This window comes from Perna viridis, chromosome 10, assembly GCF_037379345.1.
Source record: "Perna viridis isolate PV_CMFRI_1.1 ecotype Kerala chromosome 10, ASM3737934v1, whole genome shotgun sequence".
In the NCBI taxonomy this organism is placed as follows: domain Eukaryota; kingdom Metazoa; phylum Mollusca; class Bivalvia; order Mytilida; family Mytilidae; genus Perna; species Perna viridis.
The window spans coordinates 22,729,356-22,755,312 of record NC_142454.1 but is presented as its reverse complement, the minus strand read 5'-3'; the positions used below and the strand labels follow the sequence as shown (position 1 = coordinate 22,755,312).

Below are 25,957 nucleotides of genomic sequence, written 5' to 3'. Positions count from 1 at the left end.
GATAGGTAGATATGCTTTCAAGGGGAGATAATTTAACCTAGAATTTAAGGTGTGATCCTGAATTGAACATGAATTTTTCAAAATGCTCACTTGGTAGGCAACATGATATGCATTATTATTTAAAACCATATGGCAGTTTATTTTGGCGGGTGTAAAATTTTGCGATTTTGAGGCAAAAAAGAATGCTAAAAATTTGGCGATTCTAATTTTGGTGGATGCTCTAAGTATCTAAGCTCTGAGTAAATATTTCACAAATTTTAGAGACATTTTTAGACAGACCGCTAAAATACACCAAAATGAGCTCCCTGCGAAAATTTCCCACTGTACAATATTTACCTGTGGGAAATTGACTTTCTTTTGCCAATGAAAGGGAGGGTTTTTATGGTTCTTCTAGAGTTTACAACTTAATGAAGTCTTTTTGTTAGTTATTTTAGACTTTCAATGTCAAATGTTAATAGCACCTATTAAACTTTTTCAGATAAACTTTAATCTTGCAATTGCATTAAAGGATTTCTAATATTTGCGTAAAACTTAGAAGTTCTTTCTGCCATGAAGTTTGTTAGCACAGTACTCTTTTATTCTTGCTTTTAAGTCCATCCATTATTTGCCTTTGTTTTGTTTGCCTTTTATCGAGAGATAAGGATATTATGCAATCATACACGGAATTGATGAATGTTATAACATTCAGTAAGTTGATTCATTACCTAATTACCACGGTGATACCGCTATGTTATCGGGTTTGGCCATTGATTTGTTCTTGTCTGGTTTTCCTTGTAAGGATGGTTTAAGTACCAGCCCTGTTAACTTTTGTCCTATTAGAATTGCTTACTCAGCATAATGGCTAGTATAGTACCAGGATATAATCTTGTCGTTATTAACATAGATTACAATGTCATTTACTTGTTGTACTTCTACTCCTTGAGTGGGTGTCCATCCATCCTTCATTCTGTCTGTCTAAATGTAATAGGAGTATGTTCATAAAACATCAAAATCAGCCCCCAAAGACCAAAGTATTCTGAATAAATTTTAAAATGTCATAATTCACTTGTAAAGTTTCTCATTTGAAAACAAAGTTTTATTGCCGTTCATGCAAAGACAAAAATTAAGTAAAATTAGAAAATTCAGACAAATTATGCAAAAAAAACAGGTTATTTCATGAGACATTTTTTGGTTGATAAACTTGTAATTTTTGTGTGCAAGGATTTTGGATATCATTTTAACTTTAAAATATTCCAAAAGGAAGCTATTTTCACAAAATGATAGCTAGGCCTAAAACGTATTAGTGAATCTGCCCCTTTGGTATATGGCTTTCTAAAGACAGTCACATAGATTGGAAGCAGTTTTGGTTGCTGTCCAATATCAACTTCCTGTACTGTGGGACTTAGAGTCATTTTTCATTATATGGAATGATAGATAACATTCTTCACAAAATTCTGGCTGATACTCAAAGGATTGATTTCAGACAAGTAGAATGTGATTTTATCTGGATGGGACATACATTGTAGGTGATTTTGGTGTCTTTTATCTACTTCTTGTTTCATTTAACTTTTTTATTTTTCACTATATGGAGTAAGTGGGGATATACGCAGGAAAAATTGTAACATATGTTAAACACAAATATGTTTTAAAAAAAAGTACGTTTTGCATACTATTATTTTTTTCATGTGTATTTCGTGCGTGCATCTATGTACATATTTAACATGCCACATGATTATCAATGTGCATAAAACGTGTTTTACATATGCTAAACGTGTTACAATTTTTCCTGTGGTACTTTAGTACAACAACTTGCTTAACCAAAGCAAAGAAGTTTTTGGTTACCATGGCATGTAACGTCTGTATAATATATATTTATAACTTCCCTTTCCCTCTGCCAAATATAAAGGAGTACTGCCTTCTTTAGTACATTGTACATTTCATTGTTTTGAGTCAATTTTAATAACAGACTTCTTGTCTGACAATATGTATGCAGTTAACTTTTACTCCTTTTCATAAATTTTCATTAGGGTTGAACTTGGATTATTTGAAACTTGGTATGATGTGTTTTATCATGAAGTCTTGCATAATGTGTGCCTCATAAAACTTGTTTGGGGTTATTAATGGGAATAATGTGCAGTTTTATTGCTTCAATTTTCTGAAAAGTGATTCCATAGACATGCAGTCATTACTTTTTTGCTTAGCATGTGGCATGAAGGTGAGTATCAACTGGTTCTTGTCAGTGCAGTTTTGGTCATTTTGACTGGGTCATATATATATATCTATTGGCAACACCAAAGTCCAGTCCACTATAGACCAATCGGCCAGCTAGGCTATATATATATATAAAGAGCTACAGCAAAAAATATCAATAAACAGTTATTAAAATACTGTTGCTATCCTTTCCAAACCAAATTTCTACAAATGTTTGAATTTATGATGTTGTTTACTCACAAAACTGCGACAGCATCTTCATGTCATTAACAAAATTAATGGGATATGGAAAATAAATCGTTAAAATTACATCCAAAGTTGAGTCTAGTATTCAAGAAAAAGGGCATTCATAATTTGTTTTCCTTCATCAGCAAAATGATCATTAAATGAAAATAAATGGTATAATCAAGAATTCTGTTTACTCTGAGAAAAAATTATTTCACAGGAAATGTGAGATGTTGTGCAAATAGTAGATGATTTATTTGGGACCATAACAATTCTACGACTATACCTCAGAGACTCGTAATAATGGAAAGAAGAAAGAGAATAGATTACTTTCATTTCTCTGTAAAGGCTTTGCTCAATTATTTGTATAGAAATATTCAATATTAATTTCTTGTCAAGCACTTTCTTGTTTTATTGGGAAATAGAGCTTTATTGTAGTAGAAAAAAGTCTTGTCATTTGATTGGAAGCCTACATCATTGAAATTTAATAGAAATGAAAGTTATTGTTCTTACGAAAATGACAAAAGTGTGATAATTGGAAATGGTTATATGGAAATTCATTTTCAATAATACGCTATAATTATAGTTTATTGAAAATGGTTGATTTGAAATTTTATTTTAAATAGTTATAATTGGAAACATGTGAAATACTTTGTACTTTCAATAGTTAATGAGTGTCTTTTTTTTGTTTGTTTGTTTGTTTGTTTTTTTTCGAAAGAAATGGAAGAACATCTTTTAGTTGTAACTTATTACTTACATTTGCAGTTTGTTCTTGTAAACCACAAAAGTTCTTTTTAACTTTCATGGTATATCTGCTTTGTCAAAAAAAAAGAAGTACTGGTTTGAGAACTTGCTAGTAGAATATTATTGTATAAACAGAATTATTACCATAATGGTGGTATTATTTGCATTTTATTAATTTATACCCCACTCAATGACTAGGTTGTAAATTGGAATAACCTTGACCTCCTTTGTCCTTCCATTCCAATTTTGTCACAATATTATTTCGACTCCCAGTGCATGGATTGATTTCAAATTTGGTATTAGGCTTTATAAATGGGACATACATTATAAGAGATTTTTATTGCTGTCAGGTATCAACTTCCTGTTATGTGAGACTGTTCCATTTTCACTTTATGGAATATACCTAGCACAACAAAATGTGCAATTTCATGTTTTCATGATTTGATGGTAGACAATAAAGTGAAAAATTGTTCTTGTGAAAATCGTTTTGCATTCAATAAAATGCATAATCCTTTCCAGCATTAAAAATACCCATGAGAATGGTCATATCACCGAATCTGCAATAATTGGCCTCAGCAAAAATAAGTACTAATTGTGAAGCACTTTATAAAGAAAATATTCAATGTTGTGTGCTTGCTACAGCGAGTTAAATAGTAATCTTCAGATTATAGAGTTTGTCTTCCTTTCATTGAATGTCTATTTTCAGGTGAAATATTTTAGGTATTGATCAGGAGATTTAAACTTTCTACTATTCCATAGGTATTTTAACCCTTACCATGCGGTAACTGTATATATATGGTCATGGGCTATTTTCCGAATTTTGGGTTCTGGTAATTTTATTTTTAGTTTTGGAAACCACAATTTGATTTCATATGCAAGCAGAGTGAATGTGCTTTAAAATGAGGCTGTATTATACAAAAAAATATAGCAAAACTAGGGGCTTGACAGCTGAACAAGAGATCACGAGTTAAGGCCACAAAAAATTGTGATTTTTTTTAGGGGTAGGGCTCAATTTTCGGCCTCTAACAACAGCAGAATGGATCCATATTGCTTCATTTTACCTGGTATCTATAGAATAATGATGTCTCTCACTACTCCCACAATGTCAACTCCATATACTGACCACTTTCGGTTTTAGGCCAATCTAAAGCCAAAAATTGCAAAAAATTCTCATTTTTTCTCATGAGTGACCCCTCTAGAGATCCCTGACCTTCCACTTACGACTGTAATGAACAATTTTTGGCTTGAATTACCATCAGAGGGAACAAGCTTTGGAAAAATTGCACTTTGGACACTGTCTTGCCCCTGGTGAGCACCACATCCGGTGAAAAATGACCAAAAATCACCAAAAAGGACCATTTTCAGGCAACATATCCATTTTCCCGCACATGCCCACCCATCCTCCCAGAACCCCTCACCTCATCCACCCCAACCTGTGATCACCTACCTTTAACTTGTATAAAACAATCAGTATCAGCACCTTGATGCAACTAATTTGCATATAATTTGCATAAGTTTGCAAAATATCGAAATCTAGACATTTTTTCAAACATTCAGCATGGTAAGTGTTAATGTATGTCAGATTGAAAGTTTAAATCTCTCAACTGTCCACGCCTGGGTTTCATAAAAAATCTTAGTGAGATGTTCCTCAAATCTGGAGTTTTTTTCAAATCTTCTGTTTCATTTGATTTGATTGGTCAAAATTTGAGTTCAGAAAGAATTTTGGGAACATCTCAATTTAAGATTTTTTATGAAACCAGGCCCAGTTAATTCAGACTTGGATTTTGTGGAAGGGAGGGGGTCAGAAAAAAGGAGGGTTTCAGGCTATTATGTACATATTTTTGCCCAAATAAAGCATAAAATTAACAAAAAATATTACAAATGAAGGAGTAACAAACCTCTGACTCCCCCTTGATTCACCACTATTACATTTCCTAAGTCATTTTATCAAGGGGAGATCAATTTTATTCCCTGAAGTTAACTATTTTCCTTGCTGTATTTTTTCCAAGAATATTTTTCTAATCTGTACTTGTAGCTACAATAATCTACAGCCAGATTGTCTCCACAGGACTTCGTCATAGCTTTATTTCCATCAAATGAATGAGACAATTACAGATAACCTGACACATGTAAATATGTTTTAACATGATAAAAGATATCACTTCCAGATACAGCTCTGTTGATATTGATTCCACTGAGAAATTTCCATTCTACAAATAATTTCTTCCACTGCCATTTCTTAACCAGTAAATAATTTATGTCTGTAAATGGTAATCTCTCTCCATTTTGGTGTCAGTTAATTTATAGAAGTCAATTGGTACGCTTGGGGAGTTGTAAAGAAAAGCTTATGAAGGTGAGTCAGTTAACCTTGCTTTAGATTGGTCTATTTAGAACAATTATATGGTAATTGTGTCACAAGCAATTATTGTCCGCAGGAAATTGATGTGAATATATCTTCATGTGAAATTCATGTAAACTATGATTTTTATGGGAAATTTACTGAACATGAATGTAGGTAAAAACCACACTAAGGCTTGAATTACATGTATTTCTAGTGAATTCTGTCAAAAATTATATTTCATCAGTTCATGTGAAAATCATGTGAAATAATTTCACCTGTATAAACCACTTCTGTTTCATTGATTGATTACCAGCATGCTGTATTGTAAGGTGCAGAGTGTCATTGACTTGCTATATATGTAGATGAACATTTTGGAGGGCACATTCTTTTGGTGTATATCGCACACCCCCTTCCATGAGGTACAAAGAAAAAGTTGAAAAATGTGTGCAGTATACACGGAAGAATACAGTACTAAAAACCTCAAAACCACCAATTCAAGAATCCAGGAACTTGTGTTTCCTCCCTAATCTATGAAAATTGATATCCACGAATTTAAATACTTTCACATATGTAGATGCTGTGTAACATAAATGGTACAATATTGTCCTTACAGAAGTGATATATGCAGTTAGGTCGTAATCATTTGAACTTTTAACTCCTACACACTGTGTGTGTTTTAGGAAGTCTAGCATAGTCCTGTTAGTTGAGACAGAACCGATATAACAATATATAAAATAATGACCATTGATAGAGATATTCAAAGTCAAAGGGAAAAGAATAGTATATTTATGAACAAGTGCAGGAAGACCAAAAACCCATTTTAGGCAGTACTTCAGCAGGAGAATCATCCAATACGGATAGCCTTAGAATGATATATTCATGGCTATTACATAAAAATTGAAAAAAAAATATACTCTTTGTTTTGGCCATAGAGTAGAACATATCTGTTTAAGGCAGTAAATGTGAAACCAGACAAGGCTCTCTGTATTGCAATCACCTTGTCTTCCCATTCAGGAAATTTTTGTCACAGATTTCCGGGTTTGTAATGAACAGATTGATTTTATTTTATGATAAGAAGATTTGTTGTGATGAATTGTTTCCTGCACGATGAAACTTAAGCTGATAAATGATAGCACATCTAACAGGCAATTTTCTTTATTTCTACAAGGTATAAGGAAATGATATAATATTCTATATGAAAAACAATTATGATGTATTATTGAGTCTATTCATTGCTTTTGGAGTTTTATAGCTGTATTTTTATTATGCAATACCAGTACATAAATTTTTTTATAACCTTCGAACAAACTGAATTTGGTGAATTTTTGTTCTTCATGAAAACTCTATGTTTCTGCATATGTTTTATTAACTATAGTTATTATCTTCCTCCTTTTAGATGACCAAATAAGTATAATTTTTTTGTGGATCCTGTCAAATGAACATAGTCACTATATCAGTTTTTGAGGTTTGAAACAATATTTTGTGGTTTATAGAAATAAAAATAAATTTGGTGGATACTTTTTTTCATGCTTATTTGTCAACTTGGAAAATTAATAAAATGCCAAAAAATAAATACATTTGTATTTTTGCAGTACTTTGATCTAGTATTATTCCAGTTGTGATTACTTTAGTGGATGTTACAGGAATTGGAATCCCCCTTTTTTGTTGGAACTTTTTTAATTAATTTTGTGCGTAAATTCGACAAAATGAGAAAATAATAGCCTAGACGCACCTTTTTACTGAAAACCCTCTGGAACCCCCCTTTTCATAATTTCTGGATATGCCCCTGTTGCGCAGCCCTTCCCTATGTATTTTAATTAGACATTGCTATGGAAGAACCATTGTTTGTAGTGTACTGAAGTTTGTATTTTTATGGTTTTTGAGACCATGAATGAAGTAAAATGTGATTAGGTTGAAATCCCACATTAATTTCTGAATTTCCAGTTAATCATCCAAACTGAAGTGCCACAGTGGTTTTGATATTTGTCCAAAGAAAGGGAGGTTTGGTTTACCATCTTTCTACAACTTCATTTTGGCAAATCAGATTGCTGGAAATCAAAGATTTCAGGAATTCTTGTGGAATTTTATCAAATTCTCAATTAAAAAATCTTTGTCCATTCCATTTTAACTAACCACAGTTACAGTCCTATCCTTTCTGGACAGGGGATAAAACCTAGGTTAGCTTTCATATTTCATCCTAACATATATGAAGTATTGACAATAGACAATAGAGTGCATCCAGTGAACAGATTAATCAATCAATCAGTCATTACAGTACCTCACCTTGGATGAATGAAGAAGTTGCATAATTTGTACTTAATTTACAGTTTGAATTGTAAAAGCTCTAACAACCTAAATAGCTTTGTTTTTATCCCTTTACTATTCTTTTGTATGATCTGTCAAGATTTGGTTATTAGGGATGGTGGTAATTCAATCATGGATGTGCTTTAAAGAAGATTTGGAAATGAAATCTGATTTTCCTTAATGCTGTCTAGGGATTTTCAACTGTAAAAGGAATTAATTTGTGTTGCAGTTTCATTTTCATGTAGAAAACTGATACGTCATGTTGTCATTTTTTGTATTTTGTAGAGGATTTCTTAGAATTTGATAGATCTGAAAGTTCATAGGCACTTTCTGTATCTTCAATTATTTCTGAGAATGCGAAAAAAAGATTTGATAGATGAAGATAAGTATTGTGTTTCAACATGAGTGAATTGGTCTTTTGTACTCTTTCTGCTGTTGTTACATCTCAATGGTAGAGCTTTAGACATACTGGTATACATCTTGACAAAGCGTTCATGTGCTTGTAATTCACCGTATAATGATAGACAGTACGCTATTTTACTGCATGTAATTTATGTACTTTGTAGGTTGGTGTATTGATGACTGCCAGTATTCATTGATTGATGAATTTTGATGAAAAAGGGGAGTTTTAAACCAGTGCATTTGGCTAGGTCTTTAGTTTATAAATCCAAATACCAATCATATAAATATTGCAAATTCCAGTATACTGTGCACATATTTCAATGAGTAACCTCTCATCAGCAGCATTAAGAGCCACATGTGTATATAAGTAAATTGTATACAAGAAGTACTCAAAACCATTGAATATCAAAATAGGAAGCCAAATCCAGCAAAAATAACTACCAGAATATTTCAAAGGAGCTATATTTTTAATACAAGGAATGTAGCCTCTGTGTTTTAGTTTTTGGAATAAGTGCTACTGCAAATTTTGATAAATCATAATGTATTTCATGATTAGAACAAACATGGAGATGTTCAAACATGACAAGTGAGTACCCACAAACAGATGTACATGTACAGTACTCTATAGTCCCTTTTTATTTCTTCATTTGCACTGAATGAACAAGTTTACAGTTCTGTATTAGACAAATAAATGGTTTCAGATTCATGAGCAGTACAAGAAAAAGTATGTTGGGAATGAGTCTACAGACATAAAAAACTCCATATCAATATTTAGTGCATATTTTAATGTACCGGGTACCTACTTGGAAAAAAATCAATTAAAATATGTTTTTTGCTTTGCCTACAATTTCTCCCCTAACCTCCAATTTTTTAAAAAAACATCCTGTTTTTTTTAAAAGAAAAATCAGGAATATGATAGGCAGAGGACGCTTACCCTACCGGTGCACCTTGTCCATGCTCCCAGTTTTTAGTGGAGTCCGAGTTGCTCATTTACTTTTGTTACTTTGTATGTATGATTTAAGTCACTTTATGTTCTTTGTTGTGTATGTCTGTTTTCCATGTCTGGTCTTTGTCCCTGGATTACATTCTTTTGATTACCACTATAACCTTAGTTCCCTTGATTACTCTTTCACTCCAGCTATTATACTTTATTTAAAGTTTACTCATTCTACAATGACTTTCATGTAACTCCCTAGATAGTTATTATGAAGCCGGTATCTATTTCACTCCATCTATTTTACTTTATTTAAAGTTTACTCATTCTACAATGACTTTCATGTAACTCTCTAGATAGTTATTATGAAGCCGGTATCTATTTCACTCCAGCTATTTTACTTTATTTAAAGTTTACTCATTCTACAATGACTTTCATGTAACTCCCTATATAGTTATTATGAAGCCAGTATCTATTTCACTCCATCTATTTTACTTTATTTAAAGTTTACTCATTCTACAATGACTTTCATGTAACTCTCTAGATAGTTATTATGAAGCCGGTATCTATTTCACTCCAGCTATTTTACTTTATTTAAAGTTTACTCATTCTACAATGACTTTCATGTAACTCCCTAGATAATTATTATGAAGCCGGTATCTATTTCACTCCAGCTATTATACTTTATTTAAAGTTTACTTGTTCTACAATGGCTTTCATGTAACTCCGTAGATAATTATTATGAAGCCGGTATCTATTTCACTCCAGCTATTTTACTTTATTTAAAGTTTACTCATTCTACAATGACTTTCATGTAACTCCGTATATAATTATTATGAAGCCGGTATCTATTTCACTCCAGCTATTTTACTTTATTTAAAGTTTACTCATTCTACAATGACTTTCATGTAACTCCGTATATAATTATTATGAAGCCGGTATCTATTTCACTCCAGCTATTATACTTGATTTAAAGTTTACTCATTCTAAAATGGCTTTCATGTAACTCCCTAGATAGTTATTATGAAGCCGGTATCTATTTCACTCCAGCTATTTTACTTTATTTAAAGTTTACTCATTCTACAATGACTTTCATGTAACTACCTAGATAGTAATTATGAAGCCTGGTAAACTTCGCTGAGACATTGTTATGACAAAAGTTAATATGTTACAGTAAGACTGGTTTCTAGATTTACGTAATATCCTTACATCTATTTGTCTGTCTGTCAGTTTGTTTCTAAATTAGGTCTTATATAACACGTTATATAATGGTTATGATGTCAGTCCATCCATTCTTCTGTTGGTTTGTTTGTACCTTTTTCTTTAAGTTTTCTTTGCAATTTCTTATCACAGCCACTTGATATTTTGACAGAAGCTTTATATAGGCAAGTCGTATTGTGGAATTTGAATCCAGGTTTGAGGGACAACAATTTTGTGTTAACTTTCAGGTTGTATGTATGAACATATTCGATACATCTTCTTGTCAACTTTATTTCATTACACATTATTTGTAATATATATGTATTTGATTACAGAAGAGACAAATTAACTTCTTAGGGGCAGTAAAAAGGAAAGACCCTGTAGGGAATTTCAGTTGATATTCTACTGGTATTCTACATGTCAAAACAAAGCATGACAGCTTTCTATATATGGTATAGGAAGATCTAACACAACCAACTAGAAAACACTACAGTTAGTAAAAACAGCTTTCAAGGCTCTAATTGGAGAAGGATGCTGACACTCTAGGGAGGGTGACACTGGTATCATTGGCCCCTGATCCAAATAGAACACACTACAGCTTTCAAGGCTCTGATTGGAGAAGGATGCTGACACTCTAGGGAGGGTGACACTGGTATCATTGGCCCCTGATCCAAATAGAACACACTACAGCTTTCAAGGCTCTGATTGGAGAAGGATGCTGACACTCTAGGGAGGATGACACTGGTATCATTGGCCCCTGATCCAAACAGAACACACTACAGCTTTCAAGGCTCTGATTGGAGAAGGATGCTGACACTCTAGGGAGGATGACACTGGTATCATTGGCCCCTGATCCAAACAGAACACACTACAGCTTTCAAGGCTCTGATTGGAGAAGGATGCTGACACTCTAGGGAGGATGACACTGGTATCATTGGCCCCTGATCCAAACAGAACACACTACAGCTTTCAAGGCTCTGATTGGAGAAGGATGCTGACACTCTAGGGAGGATGACACTGGTATCATTGGCCCCTGATCCAAATAGAACACACTACATAGCTATTCAAAACAACATTCAAGGCATTAGTTGGAGGATATGGAGTGAGACACTACCATTATATGCTCCTGGTCCAATATTTTTTTTGTGAACCCAAACAGGTGAGTGTACTTGATTACTGTAAAGCAATACACAGTTCTGATCAAAGGTGTAGAGTTCCCCATAGCATGCTGTATGGAACATCATGCGATGTTAGGAAGTTACCTGTACTTTTATGGACAAGAAGATCAAAGATGTTATATAACTGATACCAATGTTTATGAAATTGACTACTACATACATTGCATGATAACTTTGGGAGTATACTTTATATTCGACAGTAACAGTGTATGTTACATGTTATATTTGGGAGTGCATTTGATATTTTGACGCCTCGATAAACAGATTATAAAATTTATGAAATTGATATTGATAAAAGAATATCGATATTTTTTTGTCTTTTGGGTGGTCGGTTGTAACTTTTATTGTTAAGACTGTCACCTGCTGGGATATCAAAGAAGATGTTTGTTTCAAAATAATATAATTGTGCCAGTAGCATGGGATTTTTGAGTACAGGTGAAAATTTTTTTGTATCATCTTTAAATATTAACAAAATACTGGTTCGAAAAAAAACAAAAAAAAACAAAAACACAACCATCTAGTGAGACCCATATTTACTGTCTTGGATTTAGGTTATATGTTAGTGCATTTATTGTGTTTCATCATTTTAGTTATTTTTCCATATTTTCTTTGTGAAACTGTTGTAAAAAGGAAGAGAAGTTGGAGCCTTATTACCAATGAACATGTTGGTGCTCATTTTTATGCTTCTTGCCTTAAAATAGTAACATATGCGTAGATTGACCATTATTATAGTTCTAGTTAAATCTTAGCTAGCACTCTACAGTTTTATAAAGTCTTGCACTTGTACAAGCATACCTTTACAATAAAAATATAATATTGGTACTTTTTTATACCCCCAATTTGAAGCAGAGGGGATTAACGGTTTTGCCAGTGTGTCTGTGTATCTGTGTTTCCATTTGTCCATGACAATTTTTTTCTGCCACAGTTTTCTTAGCAACTACTCATCACAGCGGCTTGAAATTTATAATCATTTCTCCTGTAGGTATGCCATTAATGGGATTCATTTTTGTAAAACTTCCTGTTTACTGAGGATCTTGTTTATTGTTGCCTTTATATTTTGGAAAGTTGCACTTTTTCAGCAACTACTCATCACAGTGACTTGAAATTTTAACACATACTTCCTTTAGGTATGCTTTATTATTGGATAATTTTTTGGAAAAATTTGACATCTTGTTTACCATGTTTATTTTTCTTATATCATTATTGAAAGTAAGGGTATCACTAGTGAGCCATTGCTCACAGATTTCTTGTTGTCTTTTGAAACTACTTGGTCGATGCAACTGCTGGTAGACCAGAGGTCCCTGAAGTTATTTACTAACCCAGTAGTCAGACCAAACTGACTTGAATTATATTTTGCTTACCAAAATTTATATTCTTATTAAATTTAAAGCCCCTTAACCTTTGAGGCTTAATTCCTTGTATTGCACATGGTACTGTCCTTGGTTGGTTTTAGATTCCTATTTTGACATTTAGATTAGGAGTTTTTATAGACTATTTGTTTTCAGATCTTAAACTTCCTATTAATTAGGCCCTGCCATAAAAAAGTGGCAAATGCAATATAGTGATCACTCTGTCCATTCATGTGTCTGTCTGTATCAGCTCTGGACAATAAGTACATTTTTTTGTGTTAATTGTGGGCTAGTTGATAAATGTGTGGCAATATACTTCCACCAGGTAGGACTTTTGACAGAACAAATAATTAGCATCAAGGAAGTGTATATAAATATGCTCATTGAGCATCCCATGTGAACATAAAATGGTCTACCGGTATTTAAAACATTATTCATGAGAGAAGAAAAAAATTGGAAAATTAAAATGAACACTAGTCAATTGCTTTATTTTGTTTGTACCATCCTTTTTGCATTGTGTTTTTATTGCTGGAATTAGATGTTGTCCCTGTCACCATAAATCACTAACTTTTTCTTAATTAGTACAGCTGAGTTAAATCTAAAAGAAATTGAGGAACTAATTATTTTTTTCTGGTTAATTTTTTTGCTCAATAAAAATTCTGTATTTAAACATAATAATTCTCATGGTGTATTATATTTCATTACAAGCCTGAAGTAGACATAGATCTTCTATTGTGCAGTTATGATATTGTATTTTGATCTGTCTGTCTGTGCATAAGGGGGGTCATTTCAAATTAATGGGAATCCAATACCCAGGAACCTAAATTTCTGACTTGAAACTCTGAATTTCATTTTCACACTTTATCGTGGAATTTCAAACTCCCTATAGTGGAACATTTAATCTAATATGGAAAGTTTTAAGACCTTCGAAGCTTGAAAAGAAAAAGAATGTTGAACCCCTGGAGCATGTGTGCATTCCTGGATGGGCTATAATAAAATTTTCTCTCTTATGTCCAACATCTACTTCCCGTCAAGTGGGGATATATCTAGCATGACAACATTTGCAACTTCATGTTTATCTTGATGTTTTTATTCTCCCATTCAAGGGTTTGCTGCTTATATTTTTTTTCTGTTATATTTTGTTTCTTGTTATTTTTTTTCCCCATCAGTCTGTATGTCTGTTATTATGATTGCATTGAAACTTTGGTTTTGTCGGTCTTAATGGGTTTGAGGCTAAAAGTCAAGGTCACTGTTACTACAAGACAAATTTTGAGGCCAAAGATTTTTAAAATTTATTCTGTTGTATAAAAAGTTGGTGATACATGTATTAACCTTTCATCTTGGTTATCCCTACATGTACGTTTCTAAGGGATTGTCTCTATTAAGTAATATTTTAATTTGATGAGAATCCTGCCATTTGATTGGTTTGTTGACAAAAATCAACATTGTTTCAATTGTATAAACTAACTATCATACTGCTTTTGTGCAACCTGCAAAGCTTGAGTGGACAAAGATGCCTTGTCAAATATGTCATATACAATGTATTGTGTACCTTTGCTTTTCTTTCATACTATAGTTACAGCCTAAAGTCAGGTTTTAAACTTCCAGTTGAAGTTGGTGCTTATATTAGATATTGAATACTTCCATAGTAATTAATGGATTTTGCTGTAAAACTCAAACTTGCATGATATTGTTGATAGGTGATTAAACCTTATTTTCCATGATTAAACATGTTAGCTAATTAAATACGTTTGAAGTTTTCCAAGGACAAACAATTTCTAGCAACTGGAAAATAAACAATTGGTGAAAAATTACTTGTTAAGTCTCTCTAGTTAGCATGTTCATGATGTTATAGTATTATTTTTAATAAAGCCAGTAATATGCCTGCATAGTTGGCAATATGGTAGATTATGTCAAATTTGGTATGCTTTGTTTTGTCTGATGCAGGCAGATAGGGTTCTCTCTTCTTGTCCATTGTCATTTACACCTGAAGAAGGCTGAAATGTAGGGCCTCTTTTTCTTTCATTACTTGTTTTGTATTTGATATCAGTTGTAATTTATTTACATGTAGTTCTATTGTACCTTATAAGTGTGGTTAACTCTTACTTACTTATTATTCATTTGTGAAACTTTCTGCTTGTTACTTTACCTAACATTTGACAGAAAAATTATGAAACTTTTATTTTTTTGGTGGTAATAGAGCTAGTTGAGAAAAACCATGTGATCTAATCCTGGAAATAGGACTGCGGTAAAAACCTGGAACTTTCCAAGAATTATTAGCACAGTTGTAAAAATATAGAACCTTCCTCACAAAATATTGACAGTGGTAAAATATGATACCTGTCTAGAGATTCACTGACAGTGGTTCTAGTAATAAGTTCTGTTTATCTGTTAACCTAGAGATTCTAATAAAAAGACCAATCTCCTCTGTAGACCTATAATTGTAGATCTATAATCTCTTCCTGATCACTATGTATCCCTCCCCCAGCTTATAGGCTCTACAGACATACAGGATGTGAAAATATTCACAAGGCATGAGCACCACTCATTACAAATCTGGAAAGCTATTTATGTTCGCTTGTACTGTACTGGTTTGCATAAAGAGGCAGGGCTAAATACCAAGTGTGGCAGAGGTGTAAAGCTTTCATATAGGGAATATACCCTCTGTGCATGAAATTTGAAAAAGACATGCCTAATGAACATTATTTGTGGGCTCAGGTAGAAAACTTTTATTTATACACTAGACATATACCACTGAAAACAAAGTTGAAGAGGGTTTAATGGAATTACCATTTAAGTAGCACTCCAGCTAAGAATGATGCAAAATGTGATAGATGGTTGGAAAGCCTACATATTTTTATTTTTGATATTTTGTTTAAAATGCTTTAGTAAACAGAAATGAACATTTGGTTTTTCATATAACCCGTGCTCATAGGAGATAACAAATTGTATAGAATGCACTGTAGAATTCGAAAGTAAGGGAGACAACTCTGTAAATGACACTCAAATACAATAGAATCTATTGGATTTTCAATGTTGATTATCTCCTAAGAGCAGGCAGCTTTGAATGAATATTACACATTTATTAATATAGACCCATAAAACAACTTAATTACAAAAATAAAAATATGTAGCCTTGTTTGAGGTGTATCACGTTTTTCAGATTTTGCATGATTCTTACAAAGACAGCTACTTAAATTGTTTACTTATCCATGTAACTGGAAAATACCACTTCCTAAACTTCTCAATGGATTTTGGTTAAATTTTACATGTAGGGTATGTATATCATGTATGCATGTGCATGAAGGAAGATGATTATTATCAGATCTTGGCAAAGGGAGATAGTCCATAGTGTTGATGGTTATTCACGCCAAGAAGAGATATTAGGACATTTATCCAGTCAGTAGGTCGCAGACTCTTTATTTGTTGCTCACAGTTCTATGGAAGTTTAAAGGGTCCTAGTTTTCCATACCCTCTGAACTCCATTCCATGGAGAAAAAAAATTCATATAAAATCCATGTATGAATAAATAAATAATGACTTATATACTGGAAGTCATATCAATTTGGCTGTGAAAAGAACTTCTTATTTTATTAGCATGTTTTTGTGTCGGCTCTGACTCTTGAATTGTCAAGCTCTGTCAGATGTAAATTGATGATAAGCACCTCAGAGATGCTAGCTGAAAGTTACGTAAGACATGAATTACTCCACCTACCAAATATATATCCCTATATGTAAAATATTCTCCAGTTTATGATGATTTCGACTCCAGAATTTCCATTATTCATTTTTAATGGTTGCCATGGGATATATATTCTTTGGAATGATGCCAGCTTTGATAGACATATGAAATGATTTATGGCCCTATATTTTGTACATGAAATCATCTCAGTGTAAAATAATGATTCCGGAATAAGTTTTGTCAGGGTGGATATCTGGATGAGCTTGGAGCAGTAATCTTTGTCAAGACTGTTGTTTGTAAAATCAACTAGAATTATGTTTGCCTTGTTAAGTTCAGTTGTACATCAGTTAAATTTTACTGCAAAATAAGATATGATAATTGGATAAAGCCTAGCTTGAAATTCTAAATGGTTTCTGATTCATACCTTTGGAATAGCTCAAGTGGGATAATCTCCCCTATTGTCACTGTGGGAGATTTTTACATGGTGAATTTTTGGGGTTAAAAATTCAATAATTTACTGTAGTATTTTCCACAGAAAATATAATAATTTTAACCAAAAACCTTCCACAAATCTGACATTCTATATGGGAGATAATAAGTTTTTCATTTTTTTTTTTGTGGGCGTCTCCCCCGAATGTGGGAGGGTTAACAGGTATGGCAATATCAGATTATGGTCTTAGGATCTAGCCTTACTACAAAATCATAATGGTCTGATTTGATACACTCTGATCTTTTAATTGAGCTGAAAAACTTGTTATACTGTTTCTTAAGGTTCTGCTTAAGTCGAAATCTAGGACAGTTGTCAAGATAATTTTAGTCAATATGTTAAAAATGCAAATATTATGTTCCTGAAAACTTTGCTTAATGCTTCTATATTCTATGTATATGCATGATTCCTTTCTCCACAAAACATGTTACTGCAGCCATATTTTGCTAACAACAGAAGTGTAAACATCAAATTTGGAAATAAATGTTCTGATTTACCAGAACAGATTTTTGTCTGGAAATGCAATTATGCTGTAGCCTAAATATCTAGTGCAGTGCAAGCTAGCAATAATTTGTGACAAATTGCCAGATTTGAATGAAAATTTTAAAATTAATTTAAATATTTTATGTTTATTGGTGTATTTACCTTGATATCTCAATTCATCTAGACTTAAAGAAATGGTAATTTTTTTAAGATAAATGCTAGCTTGCACTGCATAAAACAGTTTAGGGACATGACTAAATGAATTTCAGATTTCAAATCTTGTCTTTGACAGCTGTAGATTTATTCTAAAATATGTTGTTTACACTTTTGTTGTTTATGTTGTATAGAACTAATAAAAAACATTTTTTTCTGAGTTTGACTTGTGATGTGTGTTAAATACATATAACGATGCATTAAGCAATGATTCAGTGCTAAATTTAGTGTTTTATTAAAACTATAAATGATAACATTTCATTAAGGAATATCCTAGATACTGAATTTAGCTGAACAAATCATGGCACTGTAGACTTGAAGCAGTTTATTTTTTCTTAGTAGTATCATAAAAAAGCTTTGCATAATCCAAAAATCTGACTTTGAAGTACTCCTCAATCATACTTGGTTCAAAAGTTCATTCTATACCCTCAAAGGATTGAAAACATTTTACTGGAATTGTCAGTAAATAGCTACAAAGCCTGACAGACGTGCTACCAGTAGATATTTTCTCAATTTGGTCATATCTTTCAATTGAATGAATATAAGTTATCTTGCTGTGTTTTGCTCTGTCACATGATTCACAAAAATTTAAGTATACAGTTCTGAGATAATTAAATTGCATTTTCATGTTTCACATGTATAAAAGTTTAAAAAATATTGTATGTTTTGTACCAAAACTTATTGGAATTAAAATGGTAATAATATAACTAATTTAACCTATATGACCTTTGAGTTGTGTGGTCCAATATAAAGAGGGATACGGGGACTATTGATATTTTTTCTAAAAAGGGAATCCTCTTAGTTCACCCCGTCTTGACAATCCACTTAACATATATATATATATGCCTATGGATTTGGTCGGAAATTGTAGGTTGTAGTCTATATACAGTCCTATTGCATGCATACCAAGGCAAATCATTAAACATTCTAAATGCTTGTTGATTATTGAAAATGTAATATTTTTTGTCATTTCATGCAGTCTTAGGGAAAGGGATATTTATGGCTGGTTTCTGTCCCCAAATTTGTTTTTGATATTTATAATGTAGTTTTATATTTTAAACAGTAATGGTGTTTTATCATGGAAAATATGTGATAAGGGACCCTAGTACAGTGGTATTATCTGTTTAAAAGCTCTTGATTATTATTTCACTAATTGCATATGTACTGGTACTAATATTCAATGATGTTAAAAAGAGCATTCAGGGCTTCTAACAGTATTTTGCTGTCTAAAGCTAAGAGGGAAATAATAATAGTACAATTTTTTTCTAAAAACCAGAAATGTTTCCCTTTCAGTAGTACAAAATTTGTGTTTATTCCTTATTTAGAATGCCATTTATAAACTAAAGGTATATATTGCTTTTTTGGGTCTATTTTACTCTTAAGAATAGGAAGATGTAGTCTATATAAAATAAATTTAGTTAATGATGTGATCATATCAGCCGACAATGATAATAGAGATATAATACAACATGTGTACTGGTAAAACATATATGTACTGGTATATTATATTACATGATACCTCAGTGATTATATTCAGTTTTTCATGTACCGTAAAAGTTTTAATTTTCGTGGTGTACCGGTACTATTTTCCACTATTTTCACGGTGGATAGAAATGTGTAAAAAATAGTACCTGCAAAATTGATTTTTAACAATATATAACGCTTATCATTTTTTTGATACCACGAAATTGATAACCCTGAATATGTTCATTTGAAAGAATCTGCAAAAATTAATAACTACGAAAATTAATTTGTTTACAGTACTTACTTTCTTGTCCAATTATTTGAGTCCCTAATCAGATAATTTATTGTGAAATTTTAAGACTTACATAGTTTTTCAAATATTAGGCAAAACATGGGCTTAGTATCCCTTCTCCTGTCTAATGGATTTTATGGGATTTTCACTGCATTGGTCTTATCTTTTATTGTGTGGTACTTAGGCATATATTATTGCCATAAACTGCACAAACCACTGATAGGATTGTCTGTAAGTTGTACAACTGTAAAACATGGCCATTTGGTTGTTTGCCAGATTTGTCTATTGATTTGAAGAGAAAGTGATATCATTTATAATTCTATCTATGGTTCTGTAACTTCACTTTCTAATGAAGCTTACTGTCTGGCTATCTTTCTAAAACACTTAGCTTTAGTAGACAAGTAGCTGTGCCTTATTTGATGGGAACAATAAAATATCTTTATTGGATATTAATATATGGCAGTGCCCTTATCTAAGGGAATGCTTGTTAAAATTATTTTTCTGGAACAGAAATCAACTTGCAAAGCTTCCAAATGTAACTTTCTCATAACTATATTTTGCTCAACACCATTGACTGGAATTCTAGAGCCCATCACAATTATAGTCCAAATGTAGTAGTAACAGAGTTAGTGCCCACATGAAAATGCCATTGTAGTATGTGTGTGGTATATGTTGCAACAAATCTGAAAATGTACCTTAAATCCTGTAATGGGTTTTGTAATGCTTACATAACTGCAAATTCTGACCTCTTTTTTTGAAGCAGCAAAGACATTCTTTAAGAACTATCACTTTCAGATTTTCTAGATTCTTATCTAGAAACCTGCTTTCTAGGAATTTGTTTGTTTTAGCTTAAATGTTTTAGACTCATCTAGGAATTTGTTAGTCATTTTTGATATGACCAAACATCTGGAATTGAACGAAACTGTTGTTGATCCCGTTCTTAGGTATTATCCCTGTTCTGTTTAAAATCCGTTTGATCTTGCTATACGATAATTTTCAATCTCACGCTAGTCAAGTGAGAATGAAAATTATCGCCAGTTTTGATGTCCTCGAGTGACATACAAGCAACAGCGCAGGAATATTTGACGACCCAGATAACCGTCTGTTTGTTTACTGCATATGAAATAATGGCTAATTTGTGGCAATATTTTCTAGTCTTCAATGGAAAATGATTAAATACAGTAACTTACCCGATTAAAATTAATAAATCTCAAAATTATTCCGCAAATTCTAAACGCGACCGTCATAGTTAACCGATTTTTTTAAATGATGTGTATCACAGCTGCACAACATATGTGACGTCACATAGCACGTCGCTGAAAAATAGTCCCAAAACTTACATATTTAGGTCAGGAAAACTGAAAATAAAAAAACTAATACCTTACAATTCAGCAAAATAGCTGCTCGACAAGATAAGCATGAGAAACTCCCTCTGGTTGAAAAAATATATAATAATCTAATATTATTTGGCATGTTCTAACTTCCCAAGTTGCCCCTCAAATCGCATCTTTATTATAAGTTGTTTAAAAGGTTCACATGTACTCTGTTTTCTAGGTACATAAATATGTTTGACTTGAGTGCCTATAAAGTCATTGTGACCTTGTTTTTGACCTTTGCATTGATTGTGGTTGTCACAATGGCCCATTGATAACACTTTTTTTTGTAAATCATTGAACTCTATAACACAATCATTGATGTCAGTTGACAAGATAAAGGAACAGGTCATTGTTTTAAGATTTGATGAAAAAGAGGTTCTTGACTTTTCTTTTTGAGTTATCAGGAAAGAACTTGCTACTTGTTTTACCTGTTGGGAATTGGTTTGCAGTAGACTGCATTTTCTTGTACAGAGGTATTTTAGCTATTCCAAAGCCACACTCCAGGGGAATAGCATCCTATTTGTATTAGAACGACGATTCAGTTAGGTTGATAAGAAGGGATCAGTATGCTTGTTGAGTAAAAACCTTAAACTGCATATCTGAAAAATTATTGGTATGACAGCTGCTGTCCCTACTGTACTGCCTGCTAAATTCCTACATTCATTCCTGTTTACCTTTGAAACAGTTCATGTGGGAGATTCTCCCAATTAACATTGCCTCATTCGGAAGATTCTTACAGAAAAGCAAATTTTTATGTAAAAATTCAGCTATTTTATCTTTTCCACAGAGAAAATAGAAATAAAAACCTCCCACAAATCTTATAGTTATGTAGGAGATTCTATATTTATCATTGATTATGTGGGAGTCCCCCCTCCTAATGTAGGAGGATTCACAGATATGTACACTTAGTGTGGAACCTCTTTATGCAAATTATTACAGTACACTGGAGTGACTTATGAGTAGAGGTCTTTTTACAACCCAAACATCAGAATTAAGTAAGTCAGATTGTGGACATTTATTTACCTAGAAACCAGCTATTAGGACTGTGGGCTGATTGAGTGTCATGCTTGCTTCTTACTTTAAAGGTGTTTATTTATGTCACAATCATTTAAAATTAGATATGGGGCTAGGGTTGTATTTAACAATGGTAAAACTAGAATGCTGCTAGGGTAGGTGATTTATTGTTATCTACTGCATGGTTCAAGGGCAGATTCAGGCAGGGGCATGGCGGGCGTGCACCCCCCCCCCCTCAAAATTTGCAAAGCATGGGTTGTCATGGGTAGATTTAGGCGGTGTTAGGTTGAAACTTTAATTCTTCCTAATTTTACCACAAAAGATATCTACATTGCACCCACTCTAGAAGAATATTTCACAAATCTAGAAGAATATTTCACAAATCTAGAAGAATATTTCACAAATTAAGCCTAAAAAAATTTTTACTGTGCACCCCCCCCCCCCCTAATCTAAAATCCTGGATTCGCCCCTGTGGTTTGTTTCAGTGAAAATTCAGTCAATGACTGAGATTTTTGTTTTGGCTGCTAGGCTAAATAATCAAAGTTGATACTGGTAGATCCATATCAATTAATTTCTAATTTTGTATGGCTGAAAGTTTTTTGTTTTGTTTTTTTGTGACAAATCTGGTGTCAAAAGGAGAGGGTCTAAAAATTATGTAAATGATTGATAAATTGTAGTTTTACATGCAATTGCAGATATTTCAAGCATTTCAGGATTTGAAAGATTAATCAATCATACAGACCCTGCTGCGTCCTAGTCCAGCATGCTGAGCCAGATCTTTATTGTGCCAGCTCATAGAAGCTGCAGCCAAAAGATAGGCCTGTCACCACACTTGGATACATTATTCTGACTATGAGCCAACCATTTTTACTCTATTTTTGAAATGCAACATGTTTGGCAGAGAAACAGTGACTACCAAGTCTTTGGTATGCCTTGGTTGGGAATGCAACCAACCACTGATACTTTAGGAGACCAGGCTTAACCTTGAGACCACTGAAGCAGTTTATAAAGAATAATTTTGAAGATGTTACCAATTATCAGGACCTGAATATGTTCAAATGTTGAGAAGATTAATTAGTGTGTCTATATACATATTCTTGTTATTTCTGTTCTACTTTAGTCTTGATGTACTGTTGTAAAAGACACTTCCCAACTGATGAAAAAAAGGGGGCCAGATTTCATATTCCCATCTATGGTGTGTATGGTCCTCTAACGGATACAAATGTAATGCCTTTCTCACACTTATATGAATAATTTGACTGATTTTAAAGTAATCTATCTTGTAAATGACAATAAATTTGACCTTGTAGATATTGAATTTCAAATATCAAAACATTAAATAGTTAAATTGAAATGGCTTATGGTAGTTTTATGACCTTTTATGTTCGCATCAGTGCTCTATAAAGTTGTTAATGCTTTATAAATCTTATTTCAATTATTATGATACTCTGACATAATTTAATATCTTTGAAAAATTTCGTCAAAATAATTTCAATGAAATTTGATATAAATATTGGTCTGTGTGGGATATTGTTAAAGTAGTTTTGTTAATTGTATCACTAACATGCAGGTATTTTACTGATACTCAAAATATAACATACATGATGACCTTTTGTTGACCTTGACACTAGAAATTCCACATATTTAAAGAGAACTGACCCTTCAAATAACCTTATTGTGACCTTAACCCATTGGAATTCCCACATGTATTGTGATACCAATAAGAGATATGGTTTCAAAAGAAAATATTTATGTTGAATGAAATACTTGTTGCATAATGTTAAATATACAAGCTTTATTTGACTGCATTTAAAAATTTGGGATATAATCCAATACTGTGAAACCTGACAAAATGGAACCCTGAATAATCTGAAAGCCTGCCTAATTTTTAAAGTCCTTTTATATAAAGAACCTATGTAAACTGAACTCCTGTTTTAACCAAATCTGTTTTAAAAGTCCAAAAAAGGTTTCGTTTAAACAGGTTTTGCTGTAGCTGGTAATTCTGTGACATGTAACTCATTGAGCATGATATGACAAATTTTACAAGTTTGTTACTTCAGGTTTATCAATATTTAACGAAAAAACATTTTAGTCTGACCTCATACTTCTGAAAAATTTATTTGATTGTCTGAAGAAAAGCCTGTAATTTTTAGACTCTACTACTTAGACAGTTCTAAAGAAAAGAAGGGAAATAAAGTACTATACTACATCTGTTATTAAATAAAAAGCTGATCTCTCTTAAACCACACATTTATTATTTCTGAATCAATAAAGCAATAGTTTTGCCCTTTGCCAACTATGAATTTTCTCTTTATTCTTTCACCATACAAAATTTCCAAGACGACTTCCTAAAAAGGTCTACTAAGTACATTAACCGATATTTTTTTATCGTTCCATCACAAAGATAATTGCATTTTACTGTATTACTTTTATAACCACTTGATCCCTTAATAGAATTATCTAGTTTAATCATTTCCTATTTTCCAGGTGTTTCCTGACCACCTCCTTTTATATCCACAAGATCCTTTGAAGGCCTCATTACAGGTATTTTACAGGTATGAATTTGTCTGTCTTTTGACATTTCTGTTTGATGAATATCTGCTTGAAACTGGTACATCCTGCATGTTATTGTGCACCTTTTGAACTGAGAAAATGCATTTTCGTGTTATGTGCATTGAAACAAGAGATTTTGTGATTTTGTGGTAAATTTTTTAAAATTAAAACATTTTTGCTTGATGAAAAGGTTTGTGCATGGTGCCTTATAATTCTCAGTACATACTTCAGGTTACAGATACAATCATGTTTAATTTTCTATCCTCATAGGATGATGGCTTGATTTCTATGTAGGTCATCTTGAACAGAAACTGAATACAGATTAGACATTGAAGGTTTACAAGTTGTCTGTCTTGTCAGTGTTTACTCTGGTACATGTCTACCTAAGGATCATGCAAAGTTGTAATAATTGAATTTTGCACAGAATAATCTAAATATTGGCAAAAAATTACCGAAGTGTCAGCAGTTGGATGATTCCATTATGTAAAAATCCATAACATGGCCTAAAAGTGAAGACATGAAACAGAGTCAAACCACATACACAATGTTGAGAAAATACTAAGAAAGATTACACATAAAAACTAAAGATAAGGAAAATAAGACATTACATGAAAATAACTAAAACATTAGAAATATGAACACCAACAAAAAACCGAGAGTGACATCAGGTGCTCTGGAAGGGTAATCATGTTTTGCTCTGTCAGCTATAACAGTCATATTGCAAGTGAGGTTAATACAGTAATAATCTAGCAACAATGATGCAGCTCCTTGACACGTGTCAAGTACTATTTACACTAGGACGAAATCATTCATTTCAGCTAAGTACATTTGGGTATCATGGTGTAAATGTAGTAAATAAATTGGAAGTAGTGGAAATATATTTGAAATTGACAAAATTAGACAGTAACAAAAAAAAAAATTACCAAAAATCCATTATCAATTGTTTTTTGACACCCTTTGGGTATTTGGTCTTGAACTTGATATCACAAAGCAATAAATCATGCAATGGAAATTAACAAAGGGCCTAAAATTTACTTGAAGATTTCAAAAGAAGTGAAATTTATTTCTCTCTGAATGCATTAACACTATAGCACATCGTTTCCAAATAATACATAGAATGAGTTTAATCAAAATTATTAATATTTATTTCAGCCAGTCCTGACCTGCGTGTAGATATTCGTGTACCTCAAATAAAGTACAACCGAAGAAACCTTATTTCCTGTCTAAAACAGGCTAGTATGATAGTTCTTCCTAAGGCAATTTTAAGTTCAATAATCATTAATCTGCAAGATTGACAATGCTTCTTCAATTCAAAGCTTTCTTAATTTAGATGCTCCTGAAAAGCTACATCTTTATTTTTTAGATATTTTTTATTATATCCCATTAGATAATTAAAGAAAAAATGTTGTGTTAAAACAAACAATAAGTTTTCAGTTTCTAGAAATATTTGTGATTTGTTAGAACTAACATTTGTTTTTTATGAAGTCATTATTCATTGTCAACATAATGGTGTCATCATGTATTGA

The 25,957-nt window shown here is 32.4% G+C and overlaps 1 long non-coding RNA gene across 1 annotated transcript; it reads left to right on the top strand.

Annotated features, from left to right (window-relative positions):
* Nucleotides 1-5,384: 5,384 nt before the first annotated feature.
* LOC148604998 (uncharacterized) lies at nucleotides 5,385-25,663 on the top strand. Its single transcript, XR_015916123.1, has 3 exons — nucleotides 5,385-5,512; nucleotides 24,366-24,433; nucleotides 25,584-25,663. It is a non-coding gene; the product is annotated as an uncharacterized LOC148604998 (long non-coding RNA).
* Nucleotides 25,664-25,957: the final 294 nt, after the last annotated feature.